Source organism: Zalophus californianus, chromosome 3 (genome assembly GCF_009762305.2).
Source record: "Zalophus californianus isolate mZalCal1 chromosome 3, mZalCal1.pri.v2, whole genome shotgun sequence".
Classification (NCBI taxonomy): domain Eukaryota; kingdom Metazoa; phylum Chordata; class Mammalia; order Carnivora; family Otariidae; genus Zalophus; species Zalophus californianus.
In genome coordinates, this window is record NC_045597.1 from 69778183 (window position 1) to 69804743 (window position 26561).

General features: G+C 40.0%; 1 protein-coding gene across 3 annotated transcripts in view; it reads right to left on the reverse strand.

The window, feature by feature from the left end:
- The window catches only part of FRY (FRY microtubule binding protein), a 447087-nt gene that overhangs the window by 295032 nt on the left and 125494 nt on the right, over positions 1–26561 (reverse strand). The window lies entirely within an intron of this gene.

Sequence of the window (26561 nt, forward strand, 5' to 3'; positions counted from 1 at the left end):
GCCCGCTTCTCCCTCTCCTCCCCGCTTGTACTCTCTCACTGTCTCTCCTCTCTCTCTCAAATAGATAGGTAAGATCTTTAAAAAAAAAAAAAAAAAGATCATCCAGCTTGTAAGTAGTGGAGGTGGAGTTCAAAGTCCCAATCTGTGAATCTGTGCTTATTCCAAGTCCTTATCTTTGCAATGCATTTTTGTATTCTTATATCATATACATCTAACGATAGTCCTGTGGGGTGATGGTGGTTTCATGATACAGCTATGTTTTCATGAAAAAAAATCTCCTTAATTATATCACTCTCTTTTTCCAAAAGATGATGTTGTAGGCAGAATTTCTAAAATTTCCCCTCAAATCTGTCTGTTATAAACCCCAGAACCCATGAATTTGATGGGCTGTCACTCCCAGGATCATGTTATGTGATGTCATGTTAGATGGCACAAAGGAACATAGGGAGATTATCCAAGTGGGCCTAATCTAATCACACGAGCCCCGTGAAGTAGAGAGCCTCCTCAGGCTGGTTGCAGAAGATTGGAAGCACAAGGTGCTTCGGTGAGGCATTGCGGGCTTGGAGATAGAAGGCGCCGTGTGAAAAGGAAAAGCCCACAAGGACATGGGGATCTCAGTTCTACAACTGAAAGGACGTGGATTCTTTCAACAACCTGAATGAGCCTGAAAATGGATTTGTCCCAGGTGCCTCCAGGTCAGAGTCCAGCTCAGCCAAAACCTTGATTTTGGCCTATGAGACTGAGCAGAGATCAAGCATTGACCCATGCCTGACTCCTCACCCAAAGCAACTGTGAGATAATAAGTAGATGTTTTCAATTGTGAAGTTGGGGGTGCCTGGGGGGTGCAGCTGGTTGAGCGCTGGACTCTTGGTTTGGCTCATGTTGTGATCTCAGGGTCATAGGATCAAGCCCCGTGTTGGGCTCTGTGCTCAGCGGGAGCCTGCTTGGGACTCTCTCTCCCTCTCCGCCCGTCCCTTCCCCATGTTCCCACATGGCCAGGAGCTCTCTCTCAAATAAATAAATCTTTAAAAAATAAATAAAAAATAAATTGCTAAGTTGGTGGCAACTTGTCATACAATAATAGGAAACTAATACAGATGATTATAAAATTTTGGGGTTCTCCCACAGTGGAAACTCCAGAATTAGGACTCCATGCTCTCCCTTTTCTCTCTCTGTCTCTCTCTCACACACCCCCCACCATCTTCACCTGGTGCTAAGTTTTACTCTGAGCTATTTACCACACCTCCCTGCTCTCTGGTTATTCTGGTTCCCACTCACCCCCTTCACTCTCAGTGTCATCTCTCTGGATTCTTAGTTGGTTTCCCTGCGAGTTTCGCCACCCTCTTCCCTAATGCTCGACAATGCTGCTAGATTCCGCTTCCCAGTATTGCAGTCCCAGACACTGTTCTCTAGAAGTATGCTGACAGAATGAAGTCCATGGTGGTGGGAGTAATCATCACCATCATCATCATAGGACAATGTAGTGACTTTTTTCATAAAGCTAAATATTTTACATTTGAGGAACTTTTATTCTTTTTTTGTAAGATGTTCTTTTTATTTTAGGAAATGATTATAACGATAGTAGGTTGCAGCCTAAATGGTCATGAATTCTTCCCTGTTTGTTGGTGCCTTCGCAAGGTGATTAGCAGCTCCTCCAAGAGGAGGAATCCATTTCTCCACCTCTTGAATCTGGGCTTGCTCGTGTGACTTGCTGTGGGCAAAGGGACTTGTGCGCTGGGGCTTTCTCTGTTGCTGCAAGAACCCTTGGGCCACCACGTGAACATGCCTTGGCTGGCCACTTGGGATTAGAGACCAGGTGGAGAGAGGCCCTCCCTGTCCCAGCTGCCCACACCCCAAGGCCCAACGCTGTGAATGAGAGCATCCTGGCTCATCCAGCCCCAGGCAAGCAGGTCCAGACAAGAGGAGCCACAGAAGCATGACAATAATAAACGTGTGCCGTCGTAAGCCCCTGAATTCGGGGGTGTTTCTAAGGCAGCAAACTGATACAATAGCAAAAACTGGTTTGAAGTAGTTTTAAATATATATATTCTTACTTAGAAAACTAAAAAGTAAATAACCTCTTTGTAAATGCTTTTAATTTTCTAAACATTTAACTGGTCCAAGAAATTTGTAAAACCTCAGAACACAGCTCCCAATAGGTCTTTCTTTGTCTTGCTCAAAAGGCCATGAAAACTGCTCTGCCAAAAAAGCTTTGGATGCCTATTTATAGAGAGATATTTTTCTGCTTGATAAATGGTATCAGGCTGGGGAAGGAGAGCAGAGGAGGAGCAGAAGTTGAGTGGATAAAGCTGCATCCACGAGGGGGTGGCAACCATGGCTGGAGGACAAGGACTGAGGTGAAAGGTATGCTGTCAGGAGCCCAGGGAGCTGCAGAGAAGCCTAGTTAACCCAGATCTGGGTTTCTTGTTGTTTTCTGGGGAGAACGCCTGCTGGCAGACATAGCCCTTTGTTCTCTGACTTCTCTGGAATAATGCTCCACTGTATCCCAGAGAGTCTACTCAACACTCCCCCATCTCCCCACCACCACACTCAGCCCTCCCCTGAGTAGAGCTGCCTACCCTTCTAGTGTGGACAACTCTCAGTTCTGGACACTACCTAGCCAGAGACTGAGAGCCCTAAATACCTATGGAGCAGCAGTGTTTTCTGCAATGTAAGCCCCCAGGTCTGAAGCTGCCCCCGGAGGGAGGGCCCGTGTGGCTGCCATCCCTGGTAGGCAGTTACTGTACGGCGAATGCAGAGCCAGCACAGTGTACATGGTGTAATCTCTGAAAAGAAATAACTTAGTTGCTTGCTTAACCATATTTCTCTTGATTTTCTTTTTTTTTTTTAAGATTTTATTTATTTGACAGAGACACAGTGAGAGAGGGAACACAAGCAGGGGGAGTGGGAGAGGGAGACCAGGCTTCCTGCCAAGCAGGGAGCCCGATGTGGGGCTCGATCCCAGGACCCTGGGATCATGACCTGAGCCGAAGGCAGACGCCCAGTGACTGAGCCACCCAGGCGCCCCTTCTCTTGATTTTCAATGGATCAATTTTTTCCCCTAATTTGTCATTGTACCGAATTTGGACCAAATTTGAAACAAAAGACTGAATTGATAAAAACATGGCGAAGGACTTCTGCTTTGGGTAATATGGAGAATAGGTACATGGACTGCCCCTCGTCCTGGAAGCAAATGAAGTATCCTGGATAAATTATTTAAATTCTTGGACATAAAACCTAAGTGAGGGAACTCAGTGTTAAGCAGAACATCACAGTCAACTTTCTCTCTGGGGGCACTTGTTAACTGCATAAACTTTAGCTTTGATTTTTCATGACCATGCAGGGGGCAGGCAAAAAGCCCAGAGATTGCCCCCGTATGTGGAGGAGTCTAATACGAGCTCCTCTCCAACATAGAGCTGAGACTGCAGACTGTGTACTCATTGTATGTGAATGGAAAATGACACCCACCCCCACACCAACAGGGGGATGCCAAAATATATATATATATACACATATATATAATGCTTGCAAATCTAGGCACTAAGAAGAAAAAAAAATCACTGCAAAAAAATTTTGACTCACATGCTAGTCCTCATGTTAGTCTGGAGCTGAATTTCACACTGCTTAGGTAGTCCAAAATATTTCAGCCAAAAATTTGATTTTGAGGGATCCTTGAGTGGTAGTGGTCTCAGGTAGTGTTCTGGGAAAAATAAATGCCATCTGAATTTCTTCTTTGGAAAAATGTCTATTCAGGTCCTCTGTCCATTTTTAAATCAGATTATTTGGGGTTTTGGTGTTGAGTTGTATAACTTCTTTATATATTTATATATATATTTATACTTTTATATTTATATATTTTTATATATTTTGGATATTAACCCCAACATCACTAATCATCACGGAGATAAAAATCAAAACCACAGTGAGATATCACCTCACACCTGTCAGAATGGCTAGTATCAAAAAGACAAGAAATAACACGTATTGGCAAGGATGTGGAGGAAACAGGACTCTCATGCACTGTTGGTGGGAATATAAATTAGCATAACCACTGTGGAAAACAGTATGAAAGTTTCTAAAAAAATTAAAAAATAGAATTATATGATCCAGTAATTCTACTCCTGGTTATTTACCCAAAGAAAATAAAAACACTAATTTGAAAAGATATGTGCACCCCTGTGTTTATTGCAGCATTATTTACAATAGCCAAGATATGGAAGCAGCCCAAGTGTCCATTGATACGTGAATGGATAAAGAAGGTGAGGTCTATATACAATGGAATATTACTTAGACACAAAAAAGAATGAGATCTTGTCATTTGTGACAACATGGATGGACCCAGGGGGTATTATGCCAAGTGAAATAAGACAAAGACAAATAACATATGATTTCACTTATATGTAGAATCTAGAAAACAAAAACAAACAGAAACAGACTCATAAATACAGAGAACAAATTGGTGACTGCCAGAGATGGGTGTGAGGGGGATGGGCAAAATAGGTGAAGGGGATTAAGAGATACAAACTTCCAGCTGTAAAATAAATAAGTCACGGAGATGAAAAGTACAGCACAGGGAATATAGTCAATAATACCGTAATAATGCTGTATAGTGACGATGGTGACTGCACTTTGGTGAGACTGCATAATGTATAGGATTGTCAAACCACTATGTTGTACACCTGAAACTAATATAACATCCTATGTCCACTCTACTTCAATAATAAAAACTGAAAAAAAAAAAAAAAAAGAAGTGTCAAACCTCTCTGAAGTAATGCAACTTTGTCTTGGGTTCAAGGAATTGTCACACATAAAATTCCAAGGAAAATAAATAGTTTACAGTAAAAAAACTAATGGGTTAACTAGCTAAATATACAAGGAAACAAGGCATCATAAAGAAAAATTAACAGAAACAACAGACAGCAAAAATAGACTCCCAAGGATTTCAGATAATGGAATTAGTAGATATAGACGTCAAAATAACTATATTTACTATGTTTTTTTTAAGATTTCATTTATTTATTTGAGAGAAAGAGTGAGGGGGGATTGAATGAGTGGGGGGAGGGGCAGAGGGAAAGGGAGTAGCAGACTCCCCACTGAGCAGGGAGCCCGATGATGCGGGGCTCGATCTCAGGATCCTGAGATCATGACCTGAACTGAAGGCAGACGCTTAACAGACTGAGCCACCCAGGTGCCCTATATTTACTCTGTTTAAATAAGTGTAAGATAAGTTTGAAAATTTGTTCAGGGAACAAAAAATATTAAAAGATTTCAAATAGATTAGGCAGAGAAACAAATACACTTTATAAATTAAAAATTTAATAATTGAAGTTAGAAATGAACAGATTTAACAATATTTAACACTTGAATTTAACAAATTCAACATAGCCAGAAGAATTGGTGAACTGAAAGAAGTACCTGAAGAAATTATGCAGAATGTAGTACAAACAGAAGAGAAAGGAACTATGAAAGATTAAAGAAGGGTGCCTGGATGGCCTAGTCAGGTAAGCGTCTGCCTTTGGCTTGGGTCATGATCCCAGGGTCCTGGGATCGAGTCCTGCATCGGTCTCCCTGTACAGTGGGAAGCGTGCTTCTCCTTCTCTCTCTCTCTCTCTGCCTGTTGCTCCCCCTCCTTGTGCTCTTTCTCTCTCTGTGTGTCAAATAAATAAATAAAATCCTTAAAAAAAAGAGATTAAGAATGAGAAATTCTAACATATATCTAATTCTAGTTCCAGAAGAGTAGGATTAATATTTTTGACTTATTACTGGAGAATTTCCCCAACTGTGCCTGTCAATTAAATTGAATTATAAGCAGGAGAAATTCATGCCATGAAAAATATAGAAAAGGAGGACTAACTCTCAGTGTAGTATAGATGGAATTACAAGATCATTTCTAAGTGTGGTAGGAGAAGGACCAAGTAGAAATACTGTATTTTGGAGGTTCATGCATGGCTAGACATCTTTGCCAAAGATTATTCATAGTGAGAAAAACAAGAAAAGTGGTTGAAGACTTGGGCCAGACAGACATTCTTAAATTTGAAAGTTACAAAAATGTAAATCTCATATCAACTCTTAAAACTTTTCCTTAAGATTTATCCTGAGAATAACAATAAAAATAACATATTATTGAGTGGTTACTGCATGCTTGAGCTTTGTGAGTATGATCTGATTTAATCTTCACAATCCCAAGAGGTAGGTCAGTCATCAGCTGGATGTAATAGCCTCAAGATATGATGAGGCTTTGAGAGGTCAAGTACTTTGTCCAGGCCACATGTTTAGTAATCGGTAGGACTGAGATTCAAACTCAGGTCTCCTGATTCCAGAGCTCGACTGCCTTAGAGAAACAGAAAAAAAAAAATGATTTTTGAGAAAAGAGTAGAATCAAAGCTGGATTTGGAGTCAAAGAATTTGGTTGAACTCAGAGCTCCCATTTATAACTGTGTTTCTTTGTAAAACTACATAACCTCTCAGAGTCTTGGTTTTTTTCCATTTGTAAATTGGGAATAGTGATATTACCTGATTCTGATTCTGATTTTGATAATTAAATAAGGCAGTGCACACGCATGTGTAGTGTGCTATACAAATCTTCTGTAATTTACACTGCTCCATTACAGTGGCAGACCTATTTGCTTTAACCAATAATATTCTGGATATCCTATTAGTAATGGTAATCTAACCCAGATGCAGAAAATTCAAGGTAAAAACTATTAGCCAAATGATACAGGTTTGGCTAATAGTTTTGTGGAAAATTATTTTTTGCTTGGAACTAAGTCTGAGATTATACCCTTCTTTCCCATAAACTCTAGGGGCTGGGAAAAATCAGTAAAAATAGGCAATAATTAAGGTGCAAACAGAATGCCACAGAGAGAGGGTAATTACATTCCAGAATTTACTTTATCGTATTAGGTAGTTTCCACATCATCTATTTACCACTGTCCAGGTAATGAACCTAAGAGAAAGTATTTCCTTTTTGTGACAAGCACATTAAACATCTCTATAGAAAAGAGCACAACTCATGGGGAAATAATTGAAATCACAGCATAGAAATCACAGAATTTAAATGGACATATTTTATTATTTTTTGAAATAAATATAGTCTAGCTCAGAGAAGACAACTCATATGTGAATGGAGATATAGATTTGAGAATGGTTCAGCACCTCCCCAGATGTTATCTCTTTGGGACACCATCACCTTTGCCCACCCAGACTTAATCTCTGAGAAATCAAAATTGTGGCCTTTCTTTTCTCTTATAGTTTTAATTCTAATTGGATACAGTCCAATGCATTGTTTTCCCTCCTTTGGCACCTATGTTGGAAGAGAAAAAATATGTTCACATGCTTACACCCAGATTTTCTGAAGTTATGACCCATATGCTGTTTCATGTTCTATTTTGGCCAAATCATCTCTCCCATGACATGCTGTTGTAGGCTTTATACCCTTCATAATCAAAGATGCAATGGGCTGGAAAAGGGGCTTCCGAGTGATCCTGCTTCAGAGTATATGGCCTTTTAGCTACTGTGTTTAGTAAAAAGGCATAGGGTCCCACAATGGTTGGCAGAATTATTTTGAATTGTTTAATATTTTAAGCAAACAAAGACTGTATCAATGAGATAAACACAAATAAGCCTTCAAAACATCTTTAAGTCACTTGTAAACTCGAAAGAGATGTAAATAAGCATCCATAAAGTCCAATAACTTTTACAATTACAGGTGAGCCTTCTTTTTTGGGAAACTGTTTCTCTTAGAATTGCAGGGCTTTTCTGGGTCCATGACCTATTTACCTTTGGATTCCCAGGACCAAGCATAGCGCCTCGTGTATTTGTTGAATTTTTATGGGGTGAATGAATAAATATACCAGGACAAGAAATGGCAAAGTGATTAACTGATAAGATGAAAAGTGAGATTTTTTTTTTTTTTTACTGTGATATCAAATATTTATGTGGTGTAGGAAGACACCAGGTTGGAGGGTTGAGGGTCAGGGAGAAGTGGGGGAGATTAGAAAGGTAAGAGATGGACAATTAACAAACAGATCTGCTGTTCAAAGGCTCTTCCCCTTACATGGAACCCATTACAAATCCCAACCTGGCATCTGTCTGTTACCACCATGGGAGTAAAGGCAGAGAGATATTCAAGCAGAAGTCACACCAGGGAGCAGCTATGGAACCAGGGTGGCTGGAAGATGGCAGGAAAGGGGACTCCACGGAAGGATTTGGAGCTTCATGTAGAGAGTCTGAAATGCCACTGAAACAGTTTTAGATTTTGTATTTCTGTAGGCAGTGGAGAGCCAACAGTATTGTTTATAGGATAATGGGTACGCATTGCTCCACAACACTTCAGGGTCAAGTAATACCAAACTTCTTTCTCCCACTAAATCAGAGCCCATCCCAGCACTGTTCCCACAGTTACTTATTAGTCTCTGGTGTTCCCTCCTCTTCCCTTGGATCATTTGAGAATTCCCTGAGGCACTGACAGCTCCAACAAGAGGTTTGCCAGATTTCTTGTTCCTGAGAAGCGTTAAGGCCTCACCACTAAGCCTTTTTTTTTTTTTTTTAAGTGAAGTAAAATTCACACACATAAGATAAACCATTTCCAAGTGAACAAATCCCACGAAGTCTTCTGCCCCCATTGCTGCCCTACATGTTGCTGTTGGGCTCGGAGCCTCTTTGCTGTCTGACATTGCTCCTCCATGTGGAGGTCAAGTCTCTCCTGCTCCCCTGTCTGCCTCAAATGGTGGAAAATTGGGAAGTGAATTTCTCCACAGGGACTCCACCCCCTTTGCCTGATCTCCGATTCCCCTTGCTCAGACTCCTGAGGTTGAAGCGCCAGTGCCTGTCTTTAAGGGGGCTCAATTCCTCTAAGGCTCTGCCTCACCAGATGGATTCAAGCGCCACCTTGGACATCCACCTCTCCCAGAACCTGCACTTCTGTTTCCTTCCTGCCCAAGGGAATCAACCTCACCGCTGTGCATTTATTTTCACCCTACTCTCCACCCAGACCAAACGATTAATTCCATTTCTTTCTGACAGCTCATTAGAAAGAAAGAAAGTCCAGCCTTTAGGACCTCCCCCCCACAACCCTCCAAAAAAACCCCACCCTATTTTTAATCTTAGAAAGGGTAGGCAGCTGTTCTCAGTAAATCTTAATTCTTCCTCCTGAATTAATTCATCCTCCTCATCCCATGAAAAGGACAGACAGTAAGGCACCTTGTCATATTAGAAACAGACACATGTATGGAAGCCTCAATTGTTCAAGTCTTGGTTGAGACTTTGCTCTATTAGTTGTATGTAAAAATTTCAGACCATTTCTAGAGAACATTTTGATAGGGATAGAATATAGAGAACATGGGTGTTTGAAAGGGATAATGGAAACTTCATTAGAGGAAAGAGTACACAGTGGGAAGATGGTGACCTCAACTTGCCGTGGCGAGGTACGGAGTGGGTACAATTGGCAGTTCCCCTACATGGAAAGCTGACATTCTGTTAAATGACTGGGGTAAAATAATGGAGGATATAGCACTCAGCATATTTTATACATCCCATACACTCTATGGAAAGGTAAAAGGCGCCTCAGTGGTTTATTCCAGGACACTATACCAAGCATCTCCTTTTTACATTTTTGATCGTAAGGCTGAGAGAAAAACCAAACATTTAAATGAAGTGTTCAGTTTCTTATTTTGCAGATGACATCTCATATTACATCTTCTAATTCACCTGATTTTGCATGCTCCCCCAGGAACTATCAGCCTGAATCTAGAGACCGACATTAATTTCTTAGTTACAGGTACACTGAAATGCCTGTGAAGTCTTTCCTGCATTTGGGACCATTAGGACAGTTTCTGGGAATACTGGATCCTTTCCACCATCAAAAATTACTTGTGCAATTATTCAAAACTTAGCACTGTACCAATTAGCATACAGAAAAAAATCAGACTTGGAGCTTTCAAGAGACACTTCACACAGTCATGGAGAAAATGTTCCCTTCCCGGGGGGATAGATTAGTAGGTACCTGGCAGGGCAGGTAACTTCTGAGTCTGCCTTGGGAACGTAGCCCAGAAGAGACTTGAAGGCATTCTCTAAATTCAATACCTGTTTGTTCAGGTGCCCTCTTTAACCACCTGCATCCCACCTGGCCTTAATGATCATTTCTAATAACTAAAAGAGCACAAATCAGCCCTTTGTCTCCATTCAGTAATGGCTGAGCCCTACTCTTCCTCCCAAACATTCTTCTATGTTTGTTATCTTGCAACATTGTTTCAGTGTTAGAACATTTTGAGTGAGGTCAAAGGTGAAGAAAGAATCCACATCTTAAAAAACCTTTTGTGTAGATGGGCTAAAATCTAGCACATGATTAGTTCATTCTATTATTCTTAAGTTCACTTTTTAAAAAAGTATGATCTTTGTTCTTTACCCTGCGGCACAGTGTCTTTTATCTAAACACTACATAGCCAGGTCTCAGTTCCATTAAATCATTTGATCACCTTGTGCAGTGATATTTCTTTTGCTAATTTCTTATTATATCCTAAATAGATGATACATAGTTACATGTACTAGTACAAAATTCCTTTTTTTTTTAAAGATTTTATTTATTTATTTGAGAGAGAATGAGAGACAGAGAACATGAGAGGGAAGAGGGTCAGAGAGAGAAGCAGACCTCCCTGCTGAGCAGGGAGCCCGACGAGGGACTCGATCCTGGGACTCCGGGATCATGACCCGAGCCGAAGGCAGTCGCTTAACCAACTGAGCCACCCAGGCGCCCCAAAATTCCTTTTATTTCCACTGAGGACAGGTAGACAGTAAGGGCTTTCTTGGTCATGTTGAGTTATAAGCAGGTTTTAGTATATTTGACAGTCTGTAATGTCTAAAATTTGTTATTTCAATGAGAGCTAAAAAAAAAAAAAAAAACAAACCCAAAAAACAAAAACATCCCTTTTCTTTCTTTGGGAAAAAAAAGTAATAAAGAGTCTGACTTTGGGTATCAGAAAGCTAAATACTGATTCGTTCTTTCACTTTGTATTTCTGCTGCAACAAACAATAACCTAGAAATAAACATGCCCTTGCAGAATAGGGAAAGGTTGAACATCAGGAAATGCAAAAGAAAAAAACACCTTAATAAAGACGATCCTTGTTACGTATGCATTGTGACTTGCAGATTGCTTCTTTCCACTTGTCTACTTCCACATATACTGGGTATCTACCAAATGCTAGGCACTGGGTTTTGCGCCAGGGACTCAAAACGTGGTTTATGTCCTCATTGGGTCATAGCCTAAACCTGTACTATCCAATATAGTAGCCACTAGTCCCATGTGGCTATTGAGCACTTGAGCTGTATTGTATAAAACATGCATCAGATTTCAAAGACTTAGTCCAAAAAGAGAATATAAAATATCTCAATTATAATTTCTACATTGATTACCATTAAAATGGTAACATACTGGATATGTTGGATTAAACAGAAAATACCACGATCAACTCGCCTGTTTATCTTTTTTTATTGTGGCTATTAAAAATTTTTAACTTACACATGTGGTTCGGGTAACAGGGTAAGTGTAGTGATAGAGGGAGCCACAAGGGAGCCGAGGGAGGAGTTCCCGTCTCAACCTGTGTGGGGCAGGGAAGGGAGTGTGGCGTGTTGGTATTAATAAACACTTCCTAGATGGGGTGACATATTAGCTTCATCTGGAAGAATGGCTACAAGTAGCTGAGAGAAGGGAATGAGGAGAAGGAAGGCATTCCAGTTAGGGTAATGCATGTTATAGCTATAGCTCAGTAATACGTGTTCAATATCTGAAAGCTTCTACAGACACTGAGGGGAGATGCGGCATGGAGAATGGAGAGAACTGGAAGTAACTGGAGTCACTGGAATAAAAATTAGGGGGCAAGAGGTGGCAAAAGAAGAGACTGGAGAGAGGGAGGAAACAGACCCTGGCCAAGAGGGAGTTTAGGGTTTATCCTCTAGGTGGTAGATATATGTGAAGGGTTTTAAGAAGGTGACTAAGATTTTCACACCAGGGAACACAGCTGGTAACGGATGAATTAAGGGGGACAAAACTGCAGGCAGGGATGAGTTAAAAACTTGCAAAAGATCAGATGAGAAATGATGAGGACCTAAACCAGTTCAGTGATGGTAGGGGGTACAGAGTCAGTGAATATTTAGGAGGTAACAGGAAGCCATTGGTTAGATTTGGTGGGGGAAGGGAGAAAGATGATTCAAGAACTATTCCCTGATTTGGAGTTTGGATGATGCGGTGAACAGTGATGCCACCAACTGAGAGAGAGGACCAGGAGACATACCAGCGTGGATGGGAAGTTGGGCTCACTTTCGAGCATGTTGGCTTTGAGAAAATAGGACTCTGAGGATCTGTGCCTTGCGGGCAATTGGATGAACAGGATTGGAACTGTGTAGACATCTGTGCTGGGGCTCTAGGTCAGGGATCCATTTGTGACAAAGAATGGGACAGGATCAGATCCAACTTGCTTATCACTTACAAAAGAAGAGTCAGAATTCATGTACATTATTTTACATCATAAAACAATTCTCGAGATCTCTTCGTTCCAGAAGAACCCTCAAGGTTTACCAATTCACCAAACCCTGAAAACTGCTGCCACAGGAAAACAGGGGGCCCAGGGAGGGTTTTCCCATTTAGGTATTTTTAATAATGGCAGTAGGCGTATGCTCATGGGCATAGGGAAGAAATAGAAAGTGACATGGCGAAGATGCAGAAGAACAGGAGGATGTCTGGGAAGCCAAGTCCTGACTGATGTGGGGGGAAGAGGTAGAGGCCTAGGACGTGGGAAGGGGCACTTCCTGCTCTGAAATTAGGGAAAATAAGGTAAGCTGTGCTGCTTACCATCCCCACTAGGGTATGAAAAAATGTCACAGTGATAGGCATCAGGGAAATCTTAAAAATTTGGGGAGAGTTATAATTTGTGTGCATAAAAAGCTCTAATAATTAATTAAGTTAGACAGTACATTCTGTTGGTGAGATTATAGCAAAACAGATACTGTCATATGTTACTAGCAGGAGTGTGAATTAATACAGATCCCAGGGGAGGTTAATATGGCAGCTTCTATCCAAACTATAATTACATGTAATTCCACTTTTGGAAATTGGTTCTACACATACACTGGCTCATATTTGTTTATTCACTGGAGCAGTGTTTGTCATAGCAAAATGTTGGAAGCAACATAAATATCTACCGGTAGGGTAGTAGGCAATAACTAATCCTACATTTATCAGTGGAATACATATACCTTTAAGCAATGGCAAAGACCTCTCCCTACCCTGATTTGCAAAGATCTCCAAGATATATTAAGTGTGAAAAAGCAAGTTACAAAACCATCTTCATAAGATGCTACCTTTTGTGTAAAAGAGAAGTAAAATAATCTATATTTATATTGACTTGTATATGTATAAAGAAACCAATAATTGTGGTAATGTAAAGGGGTAAGGGAGGCAGGACTGACTGGATAGGGTATAGGGAAGGAAGGGAGGCTTTGCAATGTACAGTTTTTACATATTTTGTGTTTTATATCATGTGATACATTTTATATTAAATAATTCATAGAGAAAAAGTAAGTTAAGCACTAAAGCAAAAAATCATGCATATCTGTGATAGGGAGCTACCACGGTGTGAGGTCACTTAAACTCCCTGTCCTATATAGACTAGCTTCAACCAAGGGCTATTACCAGACCATTGCCTGTTCTTTTCCACATTACTGTAATGCTTCTCCCCAACTATTTGCCTGAAGTTGCTCCATATTATTTTCTTATCCTTCATTACTATCTCAAAGAAAAGATGGGTACCATTTTCCCCAGAGAGTTTAAAGGGAAAACAGCTTAAAAAATAAAATGTTCTGAACCCATGTCCCAAATGATCCCCATGAGAAATAAAAACAGAGACATACAAAGATACTCATGTGGTGGCAGAGCAATCTCTTTGGGAAACAAGAATTTCAGAAGCAGATACATAAAAGCTTGATGAAGAAATAACACCAAAGAGGCACAAATCTGTGCATTCTGTCAGGAAGGCTGGAAGCCCAGAATGAACCAAAGTTAAGGGCACAAAGGAACAATCTGTTTGTTGAGCTAAGGATGTTTGCTTTAAGTTACATCCACAGCCAGCATCTGGAATGCTGCTTGCACTCATAAATACCCACAGAATGCAGGAGGGATGGAGTCAGGACTGTAGTCAGAGTACTGAATTTCCCCCAAGCAGTTTGTGTCTGTCCTTTCAGTCAGTGAGCCTTATTTTTAAGTTACAATAAACATGAGTTCAAGGGAGTAAAAGCCCAGTATAAGTAAGAGATAATAAGAGAACACCCAGACATTCTCAGTTCAAGTCTTCAGACTCAAATAAATCTTTAGGGAGCACCTGAAAAAACGTCAATGTGATCACAAAACTGCTGTTCTTAGTCTTGGAGAAAGAACAACAAAGGGAAGAAGTAGTCAACTTCGAAGAAAGAGGAAAAGTACAGTTTAGAAACTGTGAAACTATCACATGGATTTTCTTTTATGTCCAAATTCCAGAGCAAGGTATAAAACAAGCAGTTTTTAAGTACTTAAAAAGAAATTAGTAATCATTCAGGAACCAATAGCTATTTACTATATTGACTTCTTCTCCTATCACTGGATTAAAAACTCAAGAAAATATAGTTAGGGAGTTCACAAAAAGTACATTAAACTTTCATAGATAACCTAGAAATATATAGCCTGGTACCACACTTAAGGGGTTTCTGAATCTACAAATGAGTATCTGTTATGTGTCTTGCACAGAGAAGGTTCTCAGTAAATATTTATTGATTGAATGGTTAGCCTTTACCAATTTCCCCAGGCAATAAATTCTCTAATTATTTTTTATGTGTCTGTCACTCCCACTAGAATATCATAAAATCCTTCAGCTAGAGTCTTACTCATCTTTTGTCCTCAGGGCCTAACACTGTGCTTGAAACAGCATGGTGCTCAATTAGTGTTTCTGAAAAAAAATTTTTTTTAAGATTTTATTTATTTGACAGAGAGAGACACAGTGAGAGAGGGAACACAAGCAGGGGTAGTGGGAGAGGGAGAAGCAGGCTTCCCGCAGAGCAGGGAGCCCCACGCGGGGCTAGATCCCAGGTCTGAATTATTTTTTTTTAAAAAACTCCAAATCCAGAATAGATATACCCAAAGCTCAGAAGGCGCCCAGTACTAAATTATTATTATTATTATTATTATTAATTTTTCTAAAAAATAACATGATAGTACTACCTTTGAAAAGGAAATACAATGTTGAGCTGGATGGATTAAGAGCCCATCTGTCATTCTGGCAGTGCTCAGACCACATCTGGAGGTGTTGTAGGCAAAGAGATTATCTTCTTTCCACAAAAATTTGGCATTTAATTGCCATTCTGTACCATACTTCCATCCAGATTTCTTTTTGTTTTTCCTCTTCAAAAACTTACAATCTCGACTTCTAGTTACACTCCCCAAACACTTCTCACATCTCCAGATTATTCCCGATAACTGCGTCCAAATGGCCAAATAGAGTAGGCCATTAAGAACATAAATATATTTGAGTAAACCAACTCAAAATATAATTGGTTGACCATTATATTTTTATCTGTAATTTTTATTACATCTTTACTAGTAAGTACAATGTCTTAAAGAGCAACTTTTTTTCATGGAGTCATTTCCAAATGTAGCTAAATTCTTGGTATTTTCCTTATGATATCCATTTGAGAAAAGAGAAATAAATTTAAGTGCCATTTTTTGAAGAAAACAGATAGAGGATAGAGAAGTAGTGAGCATATTATCTTTGACTAACTAGAATATAAAGAAGAATGAAATCATTTAATAATACCGAAACAAATAAAGAATTATGTCAGAATATGGTTTATTAGTTAATAGTAAATTTAAGGATCAGGAGACTTGAGATTATGTTTTAGGAACATAATTTTTAAGTTCCTAAAGTTTCAAGTTAATAGACCAAGCTTCCTCCTGTATGGTCCCATGATACCTTCTTGACCTCTACTGGAGTAATGCTTACATGTTGTAATTATTCCTAGGGACTGTCTTCTTGTCCCTACTTTGCAATTTCAGTCCCAGCCTTGTGTAGGGCTTGGAACATGAGAGATGCTTAATGTTTGTTGAATGCATACATGAATGAATAGTTGGACCTAGAAACAGGTCGATGGCATGGTGGGAAGGTTAAAACATCAGTAATAGATACCCCTGGTAGTTAAACTAGATCAGGGAGGTTAAAAATTTCATGTCAGTATTGAACATTCATTGTACTGACATGGAACTTCATGTCAGTAAAGACATGAAGAAATTAATCCCAAGGAAACAAACTGGCTTCCAGTGAACAGAGGAACAGGTTACTCAATACCCAGTATAAGCTAATAAGGTGAAAACAGTGTCTATGGAAATCAAGTGGGCAAATGTGTCAGATTTCCGCCGCATTTGTACCTGTACTAATGGAAACAAAGTTAATATCTGCTACATTTGGAAAGACATCTCCTGTGTACAGGCTCTTTAGAGATGGAGAACTCACTAGGTTACGACACCCAATCTCCACAGAGCTCCAGATAAGGAAAACTGTAGTGTCTTACCCCATGTCATAGTCATATGATGGCATTTTGAGGCAGACTAGCATACTGTTGTTTGGTCTGATGTCAGTTCAACTCTTCACTCGGACAGACTTCAAAAAAGCAGCCCCATTACATCTCCTGCTTGACAAGGGACTTTGAAGGCTCACCTTTCCCCCACCCTCTCAGGACTGATAGACTTCTACCTGAAGGTTTCCCTAAAACTTCCAGAATAATTTGTCAGGGTTATCCTATCATACTTTCCTTTCAACAGGTTCTTTATTTTCCATCAGAATGTTGTCCTCAGCTTAGGTTTATCCCACCAAACAATATAAAATGTATTTCAAAGCATTTTATAACGGGGAAATATAAATATCCAGTTCTATTTCTTAAACGAAAGAAGTTGCAGTCATGGCCCGAAACTCAATACCATCCTTCGCGCTAGCAACAGGGAGCTGGCGGAGGCATGGTCGGTGGTCGTGGAGCCCTATGTGTCAATCACGCATTACGCAACTCCGGGGCGAGCTTGCTTGCGTGCCTGGGCGCCGGTGCGCGGTTCCGGGCGGGGGAGCTCAAGGAACGTGTTATCTCCACCAGTTTCACAACAACATACTCAATCAGGAAGCACTGTAAATTACTCAATGTTAGTCCTCAGTCTGGCTAAAAGCCCGCTGTATTCCTTATGTTTACTGGCCTTTAAGCAAACAAGTAGATCGTAGCAAAGCATTACAGGCTTTGGAACGCACAGGTGCAACCTGGCCCAGGGGGACAGAGTCCGAAGCCAGATTTTCTAAAAGGAAAAATGACTCTGTCAGAACAGAATGTTTCGGGTAAAACGACTTCACAAGGATTTCTAGTTTTATCCTTCCAGTAAGTGGTCAGGATTCATCTCCCTCAAAGTAACCTACAAAGTAAGTTACTTATAATTAAAAATTTGGCAGTGGTCTTGAGTAAGGAGTGGATAAGGGCAAAAGAAGTTTTGTTAAGAAAGAAATACAAAATAGCCATTATTAAGGAAAAGAATGCAAGCTTTTGAGGGCATTTGCTAAAAGCAATATATTCGCTTATTAAACAAATAATTTTACTTTATGGTTTTATGTGTCTTCTTTTAGAAAACACCTATGGTCACTTTGGGAAGTATTTTTTTTTTTAAGATTTTATTTATTTATTTGACAGAGAGAGAGACACAGCGAGAAAGGGAACACAAGCAGGGGGAGTGGGAGAGGGAGAAGCGGGCTTCCCGCCGAGCAGGGAGCCCGGATGCAGGGCTGGATCCCAGGACCGTGGACCATGACCTGAGCTGAAGGCAGATGCCCAACGACTGAGCCACCCAGGCGCCCCAGGAAGTATTCTTAACAAAAGAAGAAATGAAGGTTGTTTTATAATAAAATTGCTCCCCCAATTTTTTATGCAGTATTATGCAACCCTGAGTTAATATTTTTATAAAAACTCTTGTCAGGGTCCTAAATACTTGGCATCTCATGTTACAGTTCTTAGCAATCACAGAATCTTACAGTTCGGAGGTTACGTAACTGGGCAAACTGAGACCTGGGGACTCATGTCTGGAGACAGGGGTCCTAATATGTGCTCACATCTGACACGGTCTTATGCATGGTCCCATGAGAATATTCGCACAGACAGGAAAGGATTACTGCAGGAAAATGGTCTCTGAGAATGAAGTCAGAACTTCTAGTTTTTGCAATGTTGTGGAGAATATAAACTGAAAAGTTCTCATTAAAAGCACTCAGATAGGCAGGCTCCAATACAGTACACAATTTATAACATGCATAGCTAAGTTTGTAAGAGAGGACAGGAAGTCACAGGGGTCCTGAAATGTCCAGGAACGGAAAGCCTTTGTGAATAGGAGGTGACACTATGGTGAACTCACAAGAAAGGGTTGGAGAGTAGTGGCTGGTCTTGGGAAGCTGGGAGCTGGAGCTCTAAGGCCAGTGTGGAGACAGGAATTAAGGGCTTATTACAAGATACATTCTTGTGGATACATGTCACAAACCTACTAAAATGCCTCATAGGAATGAAATATACCAACGTCAGGAAGCCATTGTTACCCTTTGGGAGGGGGGATGGGGAAAGGATGGAGAGGGAGGTCTCACTCCACTTATTATGGTTCAACTTCAGAATTTTTCTACCTTATGGTGGTGCAAAGGTGATAGGCATTCAGTAGAAACCATGCACTGAAATTTGAATTTGGATCTTTTCCTGGGCTACTAAAATGTGGCGCAATATTCTCGTGATGCTCGTCAGCAGCCATAGCTCCCAGTAGGCCACATGCTCACGAATATAACCAGTATAATTACAACCATTCTGTTTATCACTCTCAGTACAGTATTCAATCAATTATATGAGATATTCAACACTCTATTATAAAATAGGCTTTGTGTTAAGTAATTTGGCCCAACCATAGGCCTAAAGTGTTCTGAGCATGTTTTAAGGTGGGCTAGGCTAAGCCTTGATGCTCAGTAGGGTAGATGTAGCAAATGCATGTTCAACTTATGATATTTTCAATTATGACAGGTTTATTGGCATGTAACTGCATCATAAGGCAAGGAAGATCTATATATGAAAGTTTTAATTTCTGAAATTATTAGCATCTGTTTTGAGAGTGGAAGCATAGGTATCTGTGATAGTACTTTTTATTCTTTTTTTTTGTGAAATGCTTCATAATTATTTTTTAATTTAAAGGGAAAAAACCTGAGAGCTATATAAACCACAAAGAAATCAAAGGAAATATATGTTACGAGTTAAAGGGAAAGGCACATCCATTCTTGGGAGAATCAAGGAAGTTGGTATCCTGATCTGATGATGATGAAGAGCCTGGGGTCTATGTAGAAGTTGACAGGCTTTTTTCCTAATCAATGTTCACTTTATATGGTTGGAGGTGCTGTTTAAATGATGGAAGAATTCTTGAAAAATCAGAAAAAATGCTCTGTAGGAGGCTCCACATTTCCAGCTACCCTTGAGTATGGAATTGAGTATGGAATTGAGTATTCTACCAGGAGAATAAGGGGGAGCCATGGGAAGAGCTCAGAGTGTTGTTATGGTTGTCTTTTAGTTTTTGTTTTTAAAGAGTCCTCACCCAGTATTTGCACTATGTAACACTATTTTACCCCCCCTTTTTTTAAAGATTTTATTTATTTATTTGACAGAGAGAGAGATAGCGAGAGAGGGGACACAAGCGGGGGGAGTGGGAGAGGGAGAAACAGGCTTCCCACTGAGCAGGGAGCCCGATGCGGGTCTCTATCCCAGGACCCCGGGATCACGACCTGAGCCGGAGGCAGATGCTTGATGACTGAACCACCAGGCACCCCTGTAACACTATTTTCCTGAAGTACACTCACACACACAGGCACATACACACACACACACACACACACACACACACACCACATGCCTAAATGAGGTATACTGTCCCTAAAACAAGGAACAATTTTAGGATTCTAAAATTCCTATCAAGTTGTACTTTCTATTTTATGCCAAATTAAACTCCTAAAGAGATTTTTAGGAAGCACTTTGCAGACCAAATGAGAGTTCCAAAATAAATGTCATAATGTTCTAAAAAGTGGCAGGATCTACTAAAGCCAATACTTTGTTATAAAAATCTGTCTCTTATTTGAGTTATAACATACCTATAAGTAAAAAAGAAGCCAAATGAAAAAAAATGAGATTACCCACAGAAGGGACGAAGACGTCAACAAGTGGGAAATAACTAGTCAGTTTTATAAGAATTAGAAATGCTGGTTCTTTCACTTTCTGTTATATTTCTGGTGAATTCCTGCCACACTTTATTCCTATTGTTCCTGCAGTTCTCTTACTTTGGGGTGAAGTTATATTCCCGCACACTTCTCTCCCATCCTTCAACCCATTTAATTTCTCTTAGCCAAGACACTGTTTTGCCATAGGTGATCTTTGGGTTTTCCCCATGTGATTACCTCCTACTAATCATTACACACCCAAACAATGTACAAATCACCAGGCAAGGTAAATCAGATTGTCTTCATTTTACATGAGGGTTCTGAAGCTCTGAGAGGTGAAGTCACTTATCCAAGGCCAGATAGGCGTAAGTGATAGATACAAGTTTCAAATCCAAAGCTTGCTTTCTTTCTTTTTTTAAAAGATTTATTTATTTTTATTTATTTTGGAGAGGGGAGAGGAGAGGCAGAGGGAGAGGGAGAGGGAGAGAATCTCAAGCAGACTCTCCACTGAGCGTGGAGCCTGATGCGTGGCTTGATTTCACAACCCTGAGATCATGACCTGAGCTGAAATCAAGAGTCAGGTGCTCAACCGACTGAGCTACTCAGGCACCCCACAAACCCAAATCTTTCTGATTCCAAAGCACATATGCTTTCTACCCCACCTATGCCTTCATTTGACAAATATTTATTCAGCACCTATTATGTGTCAAGAACTATGCTAAGTGCTTGCACATAAACTACAAAAATAGAAATGATCCTCATTGTCACATAAGCAGCAGTCTCCTCTCTGACCTGTCTCAAGAAGTCTAGATGTACAAGGGCTCTGGAGTTACCTGTGCCAGAAAGCAGACATCAGTGACACTAGCTGGCACTTTTTGTTTCTTTGTTTTTTAAATTCCTGAGATTTTCAGCATTAAGTTTCCCCGAGGACCATTAAATAATTCAGGCAAGTTTTAGTCTAGGGCTACTTCCTCCTTTCACAGACCCTTGCATGATGTACATGGCCCTGTCTTTTTTTTTTTCATTTTTTTTATTATTATGTTAATCACCATACATTACATCATTAGTTTTTGATGTAGTATTCCATGATTCATTATTTGTGCATAACACCCAGTTCTCCATGAAGAATGTGCCCTCTTTAATACCCATCACCAGGCTAATCCATCCCCCCACCCCCTCCCCTCTAGAACCCTCAGTTTGTTTTTCAGAGTCCATCGTCTCTCATGGTTCGTCTCCCCCTCCGACTTACTCCCCTTCATTCTTCCCCTCCTGCTATCTTCTTCTTCTTCTTTTTTTTTTAACATATATTGCATTATTTGTTTCAGAAGTACAGATCTGTGATTCAACAGTCTTGCACAACATGGCCCTGTCTTGACAATTTCCACCTAACCTTCATTTGTAGCCATGACAGATGCCAACTTTCACCAGATTGTATTCTGTATTTGTGTGTGTGTGTGTGTGTGTGTGTGTGTGTGTGTGTGTGTGTGTGTGTAAAGCGATAGAGGTTTGTTAAGTGAAGATACAGAAAAAACTCTCAAGAGTGAGAGGGGTCCCAACAGCGTTGCCAACGAGGGCCTTTAGGGTGGATCTTTCATAGAAAGCTAACCAGGGAAATTAAATCCTTTTAACATCTCTATTGATAACAACTTCAATGGCTTACTTCCTTTTTAGGGACTGGTTATTCATTGTTGGTCACAGGTATTTATTCTGTACTCTAAAGTGGTGTGGACTATGGGTCCTTCCTCCAACTGTCCTTTGTCTGAGTTGTCGGATCTGGGGCATTTCCTCACAGGGCAGACTACCCAGTTAATGAGGGTCAGCCCAAGAACCCTATCATAGCTAGTCTTTCCTCCTATGTCCACAGCCTCTAGAAACCATAGAAATAGTGCCAAATGTCTGAGCCCCTTAATTATTTTACTGTTAAATAATTGGTGTGGCTTTCATGCTGAAATTCCCTTTCTGAGAAGCTAAGGAAAAGTCAGAAGAAATCCTCAATATAAACAGTACTGCCACCACAGTATTGTTAGAGAGAAACAAATGTCCAAGAGTAGGTAATTGGTTAAACATATCAACTCACCTGAAATACTATCATCACACCATTAACTACTATGGTTATGAAGACAAGGTAGTAGCATAAATATGAATACAATATAGTGTTAAGATAAAAATTATGTATATATAGGATTTAAAGATTTTTTTAAATGAAAAATTTGAAGAAAATACAGATTTGTGTTACAGATTTTAGGTGATTTGTTTTTCTTTTCTCTACTAGTACAAATAATATAGTAAAAGAAAGACTTGTAGCTATTCTCTCAGCATGGACAATTTTGACACATGTTTTATGATTAGTACCCATATACCCTCAAGGATAGACTGAGTGTAAAAGGCTCAACAAATCTAAGGTTGAAATCCGTGTGCATGGTATGATCTTGTTACTTGAACTCTCTGTGTCTCAATTCCTCATTTAAAGAATGGGGAAAATAAAGATATCCCCATCATAGAGTTATTAAGATGATTAGATGAGCAAATGCTTCAAAAAAGCCCAACACCATGCCTGGCACATGGAAGGAATTTGGAATTTGGTAACACATGTCAATATTCCATTTACAGACCAGGATGGAATCATTCATTCATTTGTCCACTTAACTCATTCAACACACATTTGCTGAGTCCTGCCTAGGTGCCAGGGAGTATTCTAGGTATTTTTAATAAAAGAATTAAGTAGGTGGTTTTTATCCTCAAGGAGCTCACTATCCAACGGGGGAGAGAAACGAGTGACTCGATCATCATAACCAAGATTTGCAAAGGGCTCTGAGGAGTACTTAGAAAGGGACCCAACTCAGCATGACTGTGAATGAAGCTTTCCAGAAGGGCTTAATGCTTACTGAGTTCTGAAAGAGGCTGAAAACTATAGGATAAGCAGGGCATTGATAGAGCAGGAAGGGATGAAGTCTATTTCAGCCAGTGGGGACAGCACAGAGGTGAGGGAAGGTAAATGAATGGTAGTGTAGGAGGTGTAGATGGTAAAGAAAATGGTGTGCAGATTTCAATAACTGCTTGGAATTCAGTACACCTGGATGTAAAAAATGAGTCTGGGAAGCCAGCAGTTACCTAATGGGCACCTGCCTCAATTACATCAGGATTCCATGAGGCAACCTTATCATCTCAGCCAGGTCTTTCAAGAGATAAGGCTTTATGAGACAAAACTATTATCTGTGTCTGTGCATGACCATGTGTCATCTCTGAGAAATGCAGTCCTACAATGTGCTTGAATAAAGTCTCTGAATAACACAGTATCACATGCTAAAATAGACAAAGACATATCCACTGAACAATTGTGTCTTTCTAGCTATCAGGACTTTGCTAAACAAAAACACATCTCTGTGTGTAACAATGAATTATAATAGGAAGTCCATCAGTGTTTCATCATTTTTGTTTTTTTATAAAGATTTTATTTATTTATCCATTTGAGAGAGAGAGCGTACGCAAATGCGAGCAGGGCGAGGAGCAGAGGGAGAGGGACAAGCAGACTCTGCACCCAGCACAGAGCTCTATGTGGGGCTTGACTGCGTGACCCTGAGATCATGACCTGAGCTGAAATAGAGAGTCTGACACTCAACCGACTGAGCCACCCAGGGTCCCCTCATCATTTTCAAAATCAAAAAAAGCGATTCTTATGTACTCTGTGGAAGGTAACATTTTGTTAACATATTTGGCTACTTCACTAGATAAGCGATCACATGCAGTAATGTACCAAACACAGCAGTAGGACGAAGAGAAAAGAATTAGATGTTGCTACTTAATATTTTTATAGCTTTTGTTTTTCTTGAAAATAATTTAAAACATACAATATGATTAATCAAATTCAAGACTCTGGAAAATTCCATTTCGTGGTGGTGTGGGAAGTGGGGTGTGACTTGTAGGAAAGAACCCAGGGGTACAGTTGCACTAACTGCTTACATCACTCCCCAGCTACATGCCTGGATTTTCCCAACTTCTCAGCTTTCATGTTTTATAAGCCAATAGATTTTTCTCCTATCGGGATGGATATCTGGATACATAATTACCATCTTTTAAAATTTGATGCATAGATCATAACTAGAGTGTTATGTATCAAGGGGTAAACACATCATCCTGATTATTCTAAAATATCTCAAGAATAGGTATTAAAATTATTCTTTATCATCATTACAAGCCACTACATTATGATTTGTGTGTGTGTGTGTGTGTGTGTGTGTGTGTGTGTGTGTGTGTATATATATATATATATATATATATATATATATATATGGTCTATATTAAATAGTAGTTGAATGAAAACCTACATTTTCGGGCACCTGGATGGCTCAGTTGGTTAAGCGACTGCCTTCGGCTCAGGTCATGATCCTGGAGTCCCGGGATCGAGTCCCACATCGGGCTCCCTGCTCAGCAGGGAGTCTGCTTCTCCCTCTGACCCTCTTCCCTCTCGTGCTCTCTATCTCTCATTCTCTCTCTCTCAAATAAATAAATAAAATCTTTAAAAAAACCCCTACATTTTCTAGTATTGATAGCCATTTGGATCTTGCCTTACAGAAACATAATTTTATAAAAAGGTCAGCAGCTTTAGGAGAAAAGAGGGTAAGCTGAAATTCCTTTTTCTATTTTCCTTTCATAATCTCTAAACATAACATTCAAACTGTCATCACGAATGCACACATATATTTGAATGGCTGTAAATCTGTCAAATTAGAATCATTTGGGGACAATTCTCACAGGATTTTTAAAAAGCCTCAGAGTTGGTAACAAAGCATTGGCTCAAGATGCAGGAGACAAATTATTTTTACTACTTTGCTCCAAATTTATGGAATAACCTGGAACCAACCAGTGTGCTAAAGTGACCTTGCTTCCTGATTCATTTTAGGGGAACATTCTGGGAATCAGATAATAATTTTAGGAAACTTAGGACAGCTTGTTTGAGAAAGGTAAATATAAATGCAAACTCTTCCTTCTACAGAACTTACTTAATGTATATTACTACTAAAGAGTAGGAGTTAAAAAAAAAAAAGACCCAGAGATTTAAAAGATTGGCTTACACTTTTCCTATTCAGTTAGTAGTATCACCATCCACTAAGCTGCATAATCTAATAATACTGGTTAGAGAAGGGGGATGAGAAAAAAAGAAATGCTTATTAGTTGCCTACTATATACTAGGCACTGACATGTGTTATCTCTTTAAAACTTCAAACTACTCTATAGATGAGGAAATGAAATTCAGAATGGCCAAGAAACTTGACTAAAATCACAGTTACTGTAATCTACTAGTCTATTCTTGACTCCATGTCTCTTCCATTCCTGGCTGGTGCTTCCACGAGGCTACTGAGTCTTAGAGCCACACCTCCTAAATAGATCTTGAATGTACACCTCGGTCTTAGATCAGGCTCTTACCATTTCTCACCTAGTCCAGTACCCAGATTTTTAATGGTTTCTCTGGTTCTGAAGTTTATTTTCTTTTATACAAGGATGTGTAATCTTAAGAGTTATTGTTTCTAAACCACAAAAATTTATTTCATTCTTATTCTGTGTCTGGATTGTGAGTTACTCATGAGCAAGGGTGATGTCAGCAAGATGACAGACCAGGAAGCTCCAAGCCCTGTTCTTCCATGGAAATACCAAATGAACAACAATATATGGACCAAAGTAGTGTTGTGGGAACTCTAGACACTAGTTAGGAAGTTTTAGCAACCAAGTGAATGCCTAGCTAAGAAAAGGCCACACTCAAAACAACAGGAGATTTCGTGCCATTTTTGCTTGCTCTTACCCTCCCCCGTACAGCATGACGTGGTCAGGAGGATGCCACCCAATTCCTGGTCCTTACCTCAGGACAGAAGGAAAGAGTGGAACTTGCTTGCAACATTCTGGCTTGTCGGAGGGACTGGTTTCTGTTTGGTCTAACTCAGCATGATAGGAATGGGGGCATATTTTGGGTATCAGGTTAGAGGTTGCTGTGGTGGCACAGTGGCCTTGTGAGAGCTTCAAGGGACTGCAGACCCCTGGACACCTGGGGGCAGGAGATTTCAGGTAGAGGAATACAATAGGATATCTAAGGTCATGAGAAGGAACAGGGATGAAACTTGAGGGAAAGTTATGAGATTTAAAAGCAGCTGTATATACAAGTGAGTTGGAGAAGAAAAAGTATATGCAAAGGCCCAGGGAAGATATATCCCCAGAAAAAGGCTGAGAGGGCCTTGAGCCTTCATATGAGACTAACCAGTGATCTTCCTCTGTACAGAGGCAGTTTACTAGGACTGGTG